Here is a 12,801-nt window from a genome sequence, read left to right on the forward strand (position 1 = left end):
ATTGAATGGGAGTATACACCACAACAGTGGCACACAATCATTTGTGGAAATTGTTACGCTCTGCTACACTTCTCCAGGATGGGTTGGTTTCTGTTTCCTAACCTAGCAGCCGTCATCCGGGTTGGATCATGGACAGCAGCCATCTTGGCTAGCTCAGGAGGGGGCAGCCATCTTGGAGTAACGAGGTCAGGAAGAAAGCCCATATTTGGATGTAGGCACCTCTGCTGATGGGGGCAGCCATCTTGGAACAGCTGCTCATGGTTGAGCCTAATTCCTGCTCTATTTAAAGCTGTTTCCAGTCCTTCCATGCTTCGGCTTCTATTCGCTTAGAGGTTGTGGTCTTCACCTGTTCCAGTGTTTGCCTGTGTTCCTGACCTTGGATTGTTTACTGACCACGCGTTGTGTTGCTGCCTGCCCAGACTTTCGGATTGCTCTCTGTTTTGTGCTTCACTGACTCTTTGCTCCTGGACTGTGTCTGCCTACCTGCCAGCCTGGTCAGCGGTTGTGCAACCCCGCCGGTTCCAGAAGTCCTGGTGGCCGCCTGCACCTGGGGGCTCAACTCCCAGGGAATGGTGGTCGCTCCCCAGGTGAAGCTAGGGGTTGTCTGGCTGCCTGATCGAGTGCGGTGCCACTTCATCTTCGCCGTGCTCAGTCGGGGCACAAGGGCTCACATTCACCAGGTCATAACAGAAATAGAGAATTCAAACATTGTATTACCTTGCTGCTGGAAAATTGTTAGAGATACAAACATAAGGTGTAGGATGTATATTTCTGTTAATCGTCAATCGTGCACGATTTCAGATCTTTGATATAGCATAAGATTGTGTATGTTGAATGAGAAGTATAAATGCAGAGTGAAGTGACTGGATATAGTGAAACTGTTGAAGGAAAAATGGATACGGTGATGGGAAATCGTTAAAAAATAGATAAAATATCATAAGAGTGGAGGAGTGGCCTAGTGGTTAGCGTTGGTGGACTTTGGTCCTGGGGAACTGGGTTTGATTCCCACTGCAGGCACAGGCAGCTCCTTGTGACTTTGGGCAAGTCACTTAACCCTCCATTTCCCCAGGTACAAATAAGTACCTGTATATAATATGTAAGCTGCATTGAACCTGCTATGAGTGGGAAAGCGCGGGGTACAAATGTAACTAATAATAATAAGAGCATAATAAAAATTTGAAAAATGTACACAACATAGTGGTGGTTACTATTGGGAGATAATTTATTATATAAACGGTAACTACAAAGTGAGAGAGAGCTCAGTGGCAAAAGATACTACATTTTCATTAGGATATTCTAAACATACAGCTGGCTGGTGTTGGTGTGAATGATTTGAGCACCATTCTGCTAACTGAACTAGCACAAAAGCATAAGGTAAGGCAAGAATGCAGTGGTAGTTTCAGCAAAAGAGTTCAAAATCAGATTTAGAGGCCTGTTCAATTAAGTGTGGTAAAGTTTTGCAGTTACCTGCAGGGCCAGTGTGAGTTTATAGGTTAACTTTAAGTCTTATGCACCCCTCTGCCTTATTAACTTTCAGGCCCCTAACCTTCCCCCTTCCCAAGACATCAAGCTTTTTATTGCAATTTTTCATATATACATTGATATGAAAGATTGTAGAAATACAGAAATAACTAATAGGTACAAATTACAATCATAATTCACTATCTAGCCCACCTCAAAGAGTGAGGAGAGATAGTGAAAAAGAAAAATGTAAATCCTCCCATCTAAAGGGGAAGGGAAATGGGACTTGATATTCCGCCTTTCTGAGGTTTTTGCAACTACATTCAAAGCGGTTTACATATATTCAGGTACTTATTTTGCACCAGGGGCAATGGAGGGTTAAGTGACTTGCCCAGAGTCACAAGGAGCTGCAGTGGGAATCAAACTCAGTTCCCCAGGATCAAAGTCCACTGCACAAACCACTAGGCTACTCCTCCACTTCTAATATAATGCACCACTAAAAGTGTATTATATTAGAAGATCTCTGAACTCCAAGCCATGGGAATTAGTCATTCATTCTTACATTCATCCAAGAATTTCTCTAACTGAATAAGATCAACAAAAATTAAAAAATACCTTCCTTGTTATGAACAGTATATGAATCGAGATACTGATGGTTTGTGTCCATCTATCAGCAGGTGGAGATAGCACAACCAAACTCTGTCTTACAGGACAGTGAGGCTTCTGGTCAATTATTATTTCTCTGTTCCTAGCAAGCATGGACAGCAGTGGCATAGCGAGAGGGATGATTTACAGTGGGCCTGCAAGGAAGGGTGGTCCTGAAGATTCATCTTCTCACCCCGCCTACCCACTGCCAAAGCCCAAAAGAAAAAAAATACCTGAGCTGGTGGGAATCCACCAGCCGAAGACCTCCTCCTGGCAGAAAGAGCACTTACACCCTGAGCCAGTGCCAACAGTGTCGCAGAGTCACTGACATGGCCAACCTCAGCACATGTGTGCAAACTGATCATGCGCAAGGGGTGGGGGCGATAGCGGCTCAGAAACACTGCAACTGGGTGTAAGGGCTCTTTCTGCTGAGAGGAGGTCTTCAGCTGGCATGGTGGGGCTTTCAGATCCCCGCCTGCCACGCCAATGGAGCACTGATTTTGGGTGGACCTGAGCCCACCCATGGCTACACAGCTTCTGATTTCGTCAGTGTTTGGCTCCTGTTTTAAGATCCTAATTCAGTTTACCCTGGGAGTGTAAGGTTGCTGCTGGTGCCCTGTGGGGTACACCTGGTGGTGCCAGATCCTTTCCCCTCCCCTTCCTACTGCTGCTCTATTCTGCCTTCTTCCTCACAGGACTTCTTTTTTTTTTTAAGGAAATGGTAGGCAATAGAGAGATTTTATTTCTCACTTTTACAGTAATTTAGCAGTGAGAAGCTCTTCCTTGTTTGGGGTGGAGTGTGCATAAGAAATCCAGTACTTTGCTGACAGAGAAACAGATTGCTTCCTCAGAGCCAGCAGTAGTGAGTACAGCTTTAAATTTTTAATTATTGGCTTCTGGCTTGCCACGGTTTGCTTTCTCCCTGCTCTCCCTTTGCAAACTGTTTTTTGGGGCGGCGGTTTCAGTGTCAGTCAGATTTTGTACTTGGAGCTTACAGTTAGTGCCTCAAGACAGCCTTACTTGCTAGGGATAATGGCAGGTGCATTGGGTTCCCTCATGGATCTTATTGTAGACTCTGCCCTCAAGCAATCTTCGGCAGCCATTTTGGAGCTCCACAGTTCTTCTCCTGCCATAGATTCCTCAATGGAGAAGGAAAAACTGCCTTCTGTCTGTTTTATCTCTTCAGTTTGTCTGCTTCTATTTCTGCTTGAACTTTTTCTGCTGATCCTACCTCTCAGGTACCTCTTTGCCCTGAGTGTGTCCTCCTTATGCACCAAGCCTTTCTATGAAACAGTGTCTTCCTATTTCAGTGGGACAGCAGTTTGACCATGTTGGCTTCCCCTGACCTGACCCCATGACAAGAGAAATAAGGTGGATTCTAGCTTGACAGTGCTTGTGTTGCTTCTTATTTTCTTCATTCAGATCCTTTTTCCTTTCTTTTGAAGGATGTTCTTTTCACTCTAGTAGCCTCTTTCACTTCACCTTTTAACCATGTTGGCTGTCGTTTCCTCTTCTTTCCACCTTTAACACATGGAATACATCTGGTCTGGGCTTCCGCAGTGGTATTTTTAAACAACTTCCATGGCTGATTTAAAGTCTTAACCTTTGCGGCTGATCCTTTTATCTTCTTTTTAACTATTTTCCTCATTTTGTCGTAGTTGCACTTTTGAAAATTAAATGCTGCTACAGTAGATTTCCTTAGTGACTTCACTCTAGATAGCTCAAATTTCATCATGTTATGCTCACTGTTTCCAGCTGTCACCCTAGATTGTGGCTTGGCTGTGCTTTGCCTCTGTCCAGTCCCTGAGCACAACTCCACCCCAGGTTTTCTAGAGAACTTTTCAATTACTCAGTAACTCAAATTACAGCAAAACATAAATGCAAAGTTTCTCTTGGTTTTTATTGGGAACAGTCTCTGTGACTATAGCTTTCAACAGCGCAGTTCATAGAAGCAGCCAGCTTATAGTCTTATCTTATCAATGGGAGCTTTTAAAGGAGAACTTTCTTCAGCTGGCCGCAGCCCAGTCCTCAGCTTCCTTGCTCCTCCCCTAACCAAGGCAATCCCAAAAGTTCATTCAGCAAAGTCAAATGTAAATCAGTCCCCAAAAGTTCATTCAGCAATTTTGACTTTGTCTAAACCCAAGCCTTCTGTACCATTCCCTCAGAATATGTACTGAGGAAAGGGGACCCACCCCAACCTTTCACACCAACAATTAGACTCCTGGTATACGCCCCATGGGTCAAACTTGTTCAGTGGCAGGCTTCTGTTATACTTTCAGGAAACCTGCTCAGGTACTTCTATTAAGCTTTCCCTCCATGTATTGAATCAACCTAACTACCAAAGTTGCTAACAAACCCTTAGATTTCCCCCTCTTTACCTGGGCTAGGGCAGAAGTATCCATGGGCTGTATCCATGCCAGTATCTTCTGCTGGCAACCACTCCATGGGCTCCACCCATCCTCTCTTCTCCACCAGCTGCTCATAATCCTCAGCATTAGCTTGCCTGACAAGGTTATGAGACTCTCCCTTGTGAACCTGGGATCTGTAGTCTGGTTTAACCTCTCTGGGGATCCTGGGAATTGTAATGTGGGCTTACCCTTCTACCGGAGTCAAGTGATCTACCCCAGGGAAGCTGGGAGGAGTTGTCCCTGAGTAGTTCCCGTAGATATCTGCCCTTCCAGAGACCGGTTCCAGAATCCTGGTTTCTAAACCTGCCTGGTCTATCACACAGCGGATCCAACACCACTACCTCTCATGCCACGCCCTGCATTCCACTAAGGACCTAAAATAGTTCACCCTCTTGTCTTTTCTTTGACCAGTTGCTCCAAGAACCAGCCATTTATTTTATCTAGGAATTTTACCTCTCTGGCACTCCCTGATATAACATTTATCCAGTCAATATTGGGATAATTGAAATTGCCCATTATTATAATGTTGCCCAATTTGCTAGCTTTACTAATTTCTGTAAACATTTCTTCATGTGTCTACATTCTGTCCTGGCGGATGGTAATACAGCCCTACCAGTATACTCCTTCCCTTCACACATGGAAGTTCTATCCACAAGGATTCCATGCATTATTAACTAGTTTCCATAGTGTACAACCCTTTTCCCCAAAGTTTTAAACTGAAACTTTCTCTAGGGGTAGAAATATTTAACAGCTAAGAGTATGAAAAAGATAGTAGCAAAGCTTAAACTGTCCTAAAATAAAGTTATTTTCTGTTCTTGCCTGCTGGAAAGGTAGCACTTCTACTGACCTCTATTAGGTGTTAATTAAGGTGTGAGGAAGTAGAATATTTGCAAAGGTTACTAAGGGCAATCTGATTACTGGGCTAGTTTCAAAGGGTTTGTTTTAAACTGTCTCCTTAGAATCCAAACTATATAGAGAGGAAATGTCCCACTTTCTTTCTGAGAAGTTATAAGAAAAGAGGTCATTTCTGTGGGTAAGTGACATTATTTTGCTTCTTGGTAACTTAAAGATTGGGTTTAAAAGAGGAATTGTGGGGAATTAATAAACACAGAATTAAAAAAAAAAAAAACAGAAGCAAACTTTAATAGCTTGTCTCCATACCCTTTTCCCCATAGTTTTAAAAGTTAAATTTTCTACCACAACATTAACATTCTCTAGAAGGCACAGTAGGAGATAGAGCAACTTTTAAACTAGAGCCTAGGAGAAGGCCGAAAGTCATTCAAAAACGTATGGTTCAGAACAAGGTATCTTTCAAAGGTATCACCAAAACAGGGAAGATAGGGTATCCCGATAGTGAGGTTGCAAAAGAGACCATAGTAGATCAGACAAAAGATTGAAAATTAACACTGTCAACTAATGAACAATATGTAAAGAGGAACAACAAACATAGTTCAAAATGTCTATATGTGAATGCCAGAAGCCTAAGAAATAAGATGTGAGAGTTAAAATATATTGTACTAAATGAAAAATTAGATATAATAGGCATCTCTGAGGCCTAGTAGAAGGAAGATAACCAGTGAGATGCTGTCATACCAGGGTACAAATTATATCATAATGATAGGGTGGATCAAATTGGTGGAGGGGTAGCTTTGTATGTTAAGGAGGGCCTTGAATCAAATAGATTGAAAGTTCTGCAGGAAACAAACCACATCTTGTAATCCCTACCTATTGAAATTCAATGTGTAAAGGGGAAAAGGTTAGTGATAGGCATGTATTACCGTCTGCCTAGCCAGGATGAACAAACGGATGTAGAAATGTTAGAAGAAATTAGGGAGGCTAACAAACTGGGCAACACAATAATGGGTGACTTCAATTACCCTGATATTGACTGGGTAAATGTAACAGGGCACGCTAGGGAGGTAAAATTCCTTGATGAAATCGAGGACTGCTTTATGGAGCAGCTGGTACAGGAGCCGACAAGAAGAAAAGATTCTAGACCTAGTCCTTAGTGGAGCGCATGATCTGGTGCAGGAGGTATTGGTGCTGGAGCCGCTTGATAACAGTGATCATAATATGAGCCAATTTGATATTGGCTTTGAAGTAACTATCCACAAGAAATCTTATACGTTAGCGTATAACTTTCAAAAAGGACACTATGATAAAATGAGAAGAATGGTGAAAGGAAAACTTAGAGGAGCAGCTGCGAAGGTCAAAAATTTACATCAGACGTGGATGCTGTTCAAAAATACCATCCTGGAAGCCCAGGCCAAATATATTCCATGTATTAAAAAAGCAGGAAGGAAGACCAAACAACAGTCAACATGGTTAAAAAAAAGTGAGGTGAAGGAAGCTATTACGGCTAAAAGAAAATCAGAAAATGGAAGAAGGAACCAACTGAAATTAATAAGAAACAATATAAGGAATGGCAAATCAAATGCAAAGTGCTGGTAAGGAAGGCAAAGAGAGACTTAGAAAAAAGATTGCATTGGAGGCAAAAAAAGCATAGTAAAACTTTTTTTGAGGTGTATTAACAGCAAGAAGCCGGCGAAAGAATTGGTTGAACTGCTAGATGACCGAGGGGTAAAACGCACACTCAGGGAACACAAAGCCATAGCGGCGAGATTAAATGAATTCTTTGATCTTCGCCGAGGAAGATTTGGGAGAGATACCAGTGCCAGAAATGGTATTCAAAGCTGACGAGTCAGAGAAACTGAATTAAATCTCTACAAACCTGGAGGATCTAATGGCGCCATTTGACAAATTGAAGAGTAGCAAATCTCCTGGACTGGGTGGTATTCATCCTTGAGTACTGACAGAATTGAAAAATGAACTTGCGGAACTATTGTTAGTAATATGTAATTTATCTTTAAAATTAAGCATGGTTCTGGAAGATTGGAGAGTGGCCAATATAACATCGATTTGTAAAAAAGTTTCCAGAGGAGATCCAGAAAATTGTAGACCGGTGAGCTTGACGTAGGTGCTGGGCAAAATGGTACAGACTATTATAAAGAACAAAATTACAGAGGATATTCAAAAGCATGGATTAATGAGACAAAGCCAGCATGGATTTAGTGAAGGGAAATCTTGCCTCACCAATTATTACATTTCTTTAAAGGGGTGAACAAAGCGAATGCTACATACCTGTAGAAGGTATTCTCCGAGGACAGCAGGCTGATTGTTCTCACTGATGGGTGACGTCCACGGCACCCCCTCCAATCGGAATCTTCACTAGCAAAGACGTTTGCTAGCCCTCGCGCGCCGATGCACACCGCGCATGTGTGGTCGTCTTCCCGCCCGAACCGGCTCGTGTTCGTCAGTTCCGTATGTAGCAAGACAAAGACAAGGGAAGACACAACTCCAAAGGGGAGGCGGGCGGGTTTGTGAGAACAATCAGCCTGCTGTCCTCGGAGAATACCTGCTACAGGTATGTAGCATTCACTTTCTCCAAGGACAAGCAGGCTGCTTGTTCTCACTGATGGGGTATCCCTAGCCCCCAGGCTCACTCAAAACAACAAACATGGTCAATTGGGCCTCGCAACGGCGAGGACAGAACTGAGATTGACCTAACATCTTATTCAACTAACTGAGAGTGTAGCCTGGAACAGAATAAAAATGGGCCTAGGGGGGTGGAGTTGGATTCAAACCCCAAACATATTCTGAAGCACCGACAGCCCGAACCGACTGTCGCGTCAGGTATCCTGCTGCAGGCAGTAATGAGATGTGAATGTGTGGACAGATGACCACGTCGCAGCTTTGCAGATCTCTTCAATAGTGGCTGACTTCAAGTGGGCCACTGACGCTGCCATGGCTCTAACATTGTGAGCCGTGACATGACCCTCAAGAGCCAGCCCAGCCTGGGCGTAAGTGAAGGAAATGCAATCTGCTAGCCAATTGGATATGGTGCGTTTCCCCACAGCCACTCTCCTCCTGTTGGGATCAAAAGAAACAAACATTTGGGCGGACTGTCTGTTGGGCTGTGTCCGCTCCAGATAGAAGGCCAATGCTCTTTTGCAGTCCAATGTGTGCAGCTGACGTTCAGCAGGGCAGGAATGAGGACGGGGAAAGAATGTTGGCAAGACAATTGACTGGTTCAGATGGAACTCCGACACCACCTTTGGCAAGAACTTAGGGTGAGTGCGGAGGACTACTCTATTATGCTGAAATTTGGTATTAGGAGCATGAGCTACTAGGGCTTTAAGCTCACTGACTCTACGAGCTGAAGTTACTGCCACCAAGAAAATGACCTTCCAGGTCAAGTACTTCAGATGGCATGAATTCAGTGGCTCAAAAGGAGGTTTCATCAGCTGGGTGAGAATGACATTGAGATCCCATGACACTGTAGGAGGTTTGATGGGGGGCTTTGACAGAAGCAAACCTCTCATAAAGCGAACAACTAAAGGCTGTCCCGAGATCGGTTTACCTTCCACACGGTAATGGTATGCACTGATTGCGCTAAGGTGAACCCTTACAGAGTTGGTCTTGAGACCAGACTAAGACAAGTGCAGAAGGTAGTCAAGCAGGGTCTGTGTAGGACAAGAGCGAGGATCTAAGGCCTTGCTGTCACACCAGACGGCAAACCTCCTCCATAAAAAGAAGTAACTCCTCTTAGTGGAATCTTTCCTGGAAGCAAGCAAGACACGGGAGACACCCTCCGACAGACCCAAAGAGGCAAAGTCTACGCTCTCAACATCCAGGCCGTGAGAGCCAGAGACTGGAGGCTGGGATGCAGAAGCGCCCCTTCGGTCTGGGTGATGAGGGTCAGAAAACATTCCAATCTCCACGGTTCTTCGGAGGACAACTCCAGAAGAAGAGGGAACCATATCTGACGCGGCCAAAGAGCTTGATCACTGTATGAAAATTTGAAATTCTCTATTGAAAGTGTGCATCATAAGTTGGTTAATTTACTGCTTGAATCAGGATTAACATAGTAACATAGTAGATGACGGCAGAAAAAGACCTGCATGGTCCATCCAGTCTGCCCAACAAGATAAACTCATATGTGCTACTTTTTGTGTATACCTTACCTTGATTTGTACCTGTCCTTTTCAGGGCACAGACTGTATAAGTCTGCCCAGCACTATCCCCGCCTCCCACCACCAGTTCTGGCACAGACCGTATAAGTCTGCCCAGCACTATCTCCGCCTCCCAACCACCAGCCCCGCCTCCCACCACCGGCTCTGGCAAAGACCGTATAAGTCTGCCTAGCACCATCTCCACCTCCCGCCACCGGTTCTGCCACCCAATCTTGGCTAAGTTCCTTAGGATCCATTCCTTCTGAACAGGATTCCTTTATGTTTATCCCACGCATGTTTGAATTCCGTTACCGTTTTCGTTTCCACCACCTCCCGCGGGAGGGCATTCCAAGCATCCACTACTCTCTCCATGAAAAAATACTTCCTGACATTTTTCTTGAGTCTGCCCCACTTCAATAATAAATAAATAAATAAATAAATATCTCAGTTCGTATTTGAGGCAATAGAGGGTGAAAATGACTTGCACCCCAGAATATCACATTTCTATTGATTGCGTTTTGTATTTTTTTTTCTCCAATGAGAGTTTAGCTAACATACCACTACCATTTTGTAGAAGGTCAGCGTGGTCTTGTAACCACTCCGCCAGAACAATTTGCTGGATAATTATAGGTGGAACTTTTCTTTGAGGTTTCCTTCCTGCTCGTGGGGGCAATTGAAGACTTTAGGGAGAATCAGTTTCCTGAACATTCTTGCAAGGCAGAGCCTGTGAGCTGTGCATGAAATATGAATATATCAACAAGGAAAGATCAAGTGCCAAAACAAACAGTGAAATCAATGTGGTCTGAGTACACGTAATATCTTATAAAGATGACTCAACTGTTGCTTTCAGCTTCCATGTGGAAAATTATAAACACTGTACCCTATAAGGTATAAATCAATACACTCTCTGGTTGCTGAATGGCCCAATGTGGACCAAAGGATAAATATAGGAAAATAAAACACAGAGTGAATTCAGGAGACAGGAGGTATATAGTGTGTTCAGACTCTGGGCATTGAGTCTTAAAGTGTGCTTCCTATCCCTGATTAATGTGTGAAGAAGACATTTGGCATGACCTGTTTAATACACGGTAGGACCATAACAGACTGGCCTAGTGGTTAGAGCACCAGTCTTAAGGTCTTGCAATCCCCAGAGGTGGCTAGTTCAAATCCCACTGCTGCTCCTTGTGATCTTGGGCAAGTCACTTAACCCTCCATTGCCTCAGGTACAAGCTTAGATTGTGAGCCCTCCTGGGACAGAGAATTATCCAGTGTACCTCAATGTAACTCACCTTGAGCTACTACTGAAAAAGGTGTGAGCAAAATCTAAATAAATAAATTCCATACAGTAGTTAGAGAAGATGCTGAATGGGGAACCTTCCATAACTGATCTACAATAATAGATTGGTATCTGGCCAGTTGCAGCTGGTGCCACATCCATTCTGCACAATATCTGGAATGGGCCCAGTATTGGCTTGTCATGTGGAAGCCATGGGGGGGAAATGGGAGTGACTCAGGTGACTAAGTATTGTGTATAATCACTTCTGACACATACAAGTGAGGGTTGCGGATGTGAGATTATACTCAAATCACTTCCATCTCTCTGCTTCTGTGATGACAATGGGCAAAAATATCACTAATATTAGGGAATAAAGCCTCTGTGATTTACACACATCTGTATATTACAGCTCTATGCTGGAAAGTGAATCCGATTTTGATAAACAGCATAATACCGAATAACACAAGTGTACTGGGGTTGATATTCAGGCCCATTTATCAAGTTAATTTCAGGAATAACCTGATAGATGTTTTCTGTTTTTTAATTTCCCAGGCAGCTACATCTATAACTTCTGGCCAAACTGCTCAATAGTGTGATACTTTATTTAAAGATCTTGTAGCCTGTACAATCGGCAGTCCTATGCAGGTAACAGTAAAAACGTGTTGAAGAGAAGGAGACATCATGGTAGGTGCATTGTTTAAACGTTAGATAATGGCATAGTCATTATTCAGATAAGGATATCTGGATATGTTTACACAGCTATCTTTAGTGGGACACTTACCTGGATATCTTGAATGGGATATCATTTGGCTGTGTAGTGGTTGCACTATGTTTACTAACCAGGGTAAGCATGTAAGAAAAGACAGCATATTTATGACTCATTCTAATATTTATAGCTGGGGTTATTTTCCTGGCTTTTGCAGATTTTCTCCCTGATGACGTGATTGGCTGCTGTTACTATGTGAATCTTCTTGATTTATTGCTCCTATTTGCAAACCTCCGATAATAAAAACTTCTAATCCACTCTCTTTTGACTGTTTTGGCTGCCATGACACTTCCTGGCTCACAAAAAGACACTGATAATTTACAGCTAATTTTAGTCCAGGATCTATCCACTGCACCTATTGTATGTGATGGATAAATCAGTTGACTTCTCCAATCCTTGTATTTTCCATTCAGAGATTATCTTAAATTTGTAAAAGCTTGGATGCTTTTGTGGAAGTCATACACATCCATATAAATAGCATAGTACTACTAATTTTTACTTTTCCTGCGTTTGATAGTAATAGCATACTCCCGGAATCACAAACTTTCAACTATGCTTACATATTCAGCCAACTTATCCTCATTCTCTGCAATGCTTTTTAATTTTCACTCTAAATTGCTGCTACTTTATTTGCTTAACAATGTTATGCAAAGTACTGTACAGTTAACACACCTCAACCTCCACTTCCCTACTTGCAAGGGCCTGAAATACAAGACGCTACACGCGTCAACCTTTTCCCACATGAGCACGCAGTCTTGGAATACACTACCGCGCAACCTAAGAATGATTAACGAACAAGCTTCCTTCCGTAAACTATTGAAGACTCACCTGTTTGAAAAAACTTACGGAAAGAGCCAAAACACATAGAGTCCATCAATGCAACATACATCCACTTCTGATCCCTCATCCCGTAATCCAGTCAATCATACATTTATTCACGGAACTATGTACACCATATGTCTTTGTGTCTAACACTGCCCTTTTAGCTTCCCATTGTCTCCTTTCAATGTTTCTATGTTGATGTCCCATTGTTATAGTCCTAATGATATTCGAATGTCTCGCATAACTCTGTACAATGTAATCCATAACCAAGTTGTAACAAATGTATTTCCATTATTCATATCTTATTGTAAGCCACACTGAGCCCGCAAAAAGGTGGGAAAATGTGGGATACAAATGCAATAAATAAATAAATATGGGATACAGATACTAAGAGAGGCTTAGTTTGTACAA

Source organism: Microcaecilia unicolor, chromosome 13, assembly GCF_901765095.1.
Source record: "Microcaecilia unicolor chromosome 13, aMicUni1.1, whole genome shotgun sequence".
NCBI classification, from domain to species: Eukaryota; Metazoa; Chordata; class Amphibia; order Gymnophiona; family Siphonopidae; genus Microcaecilia; species Microcaecilia unicolor.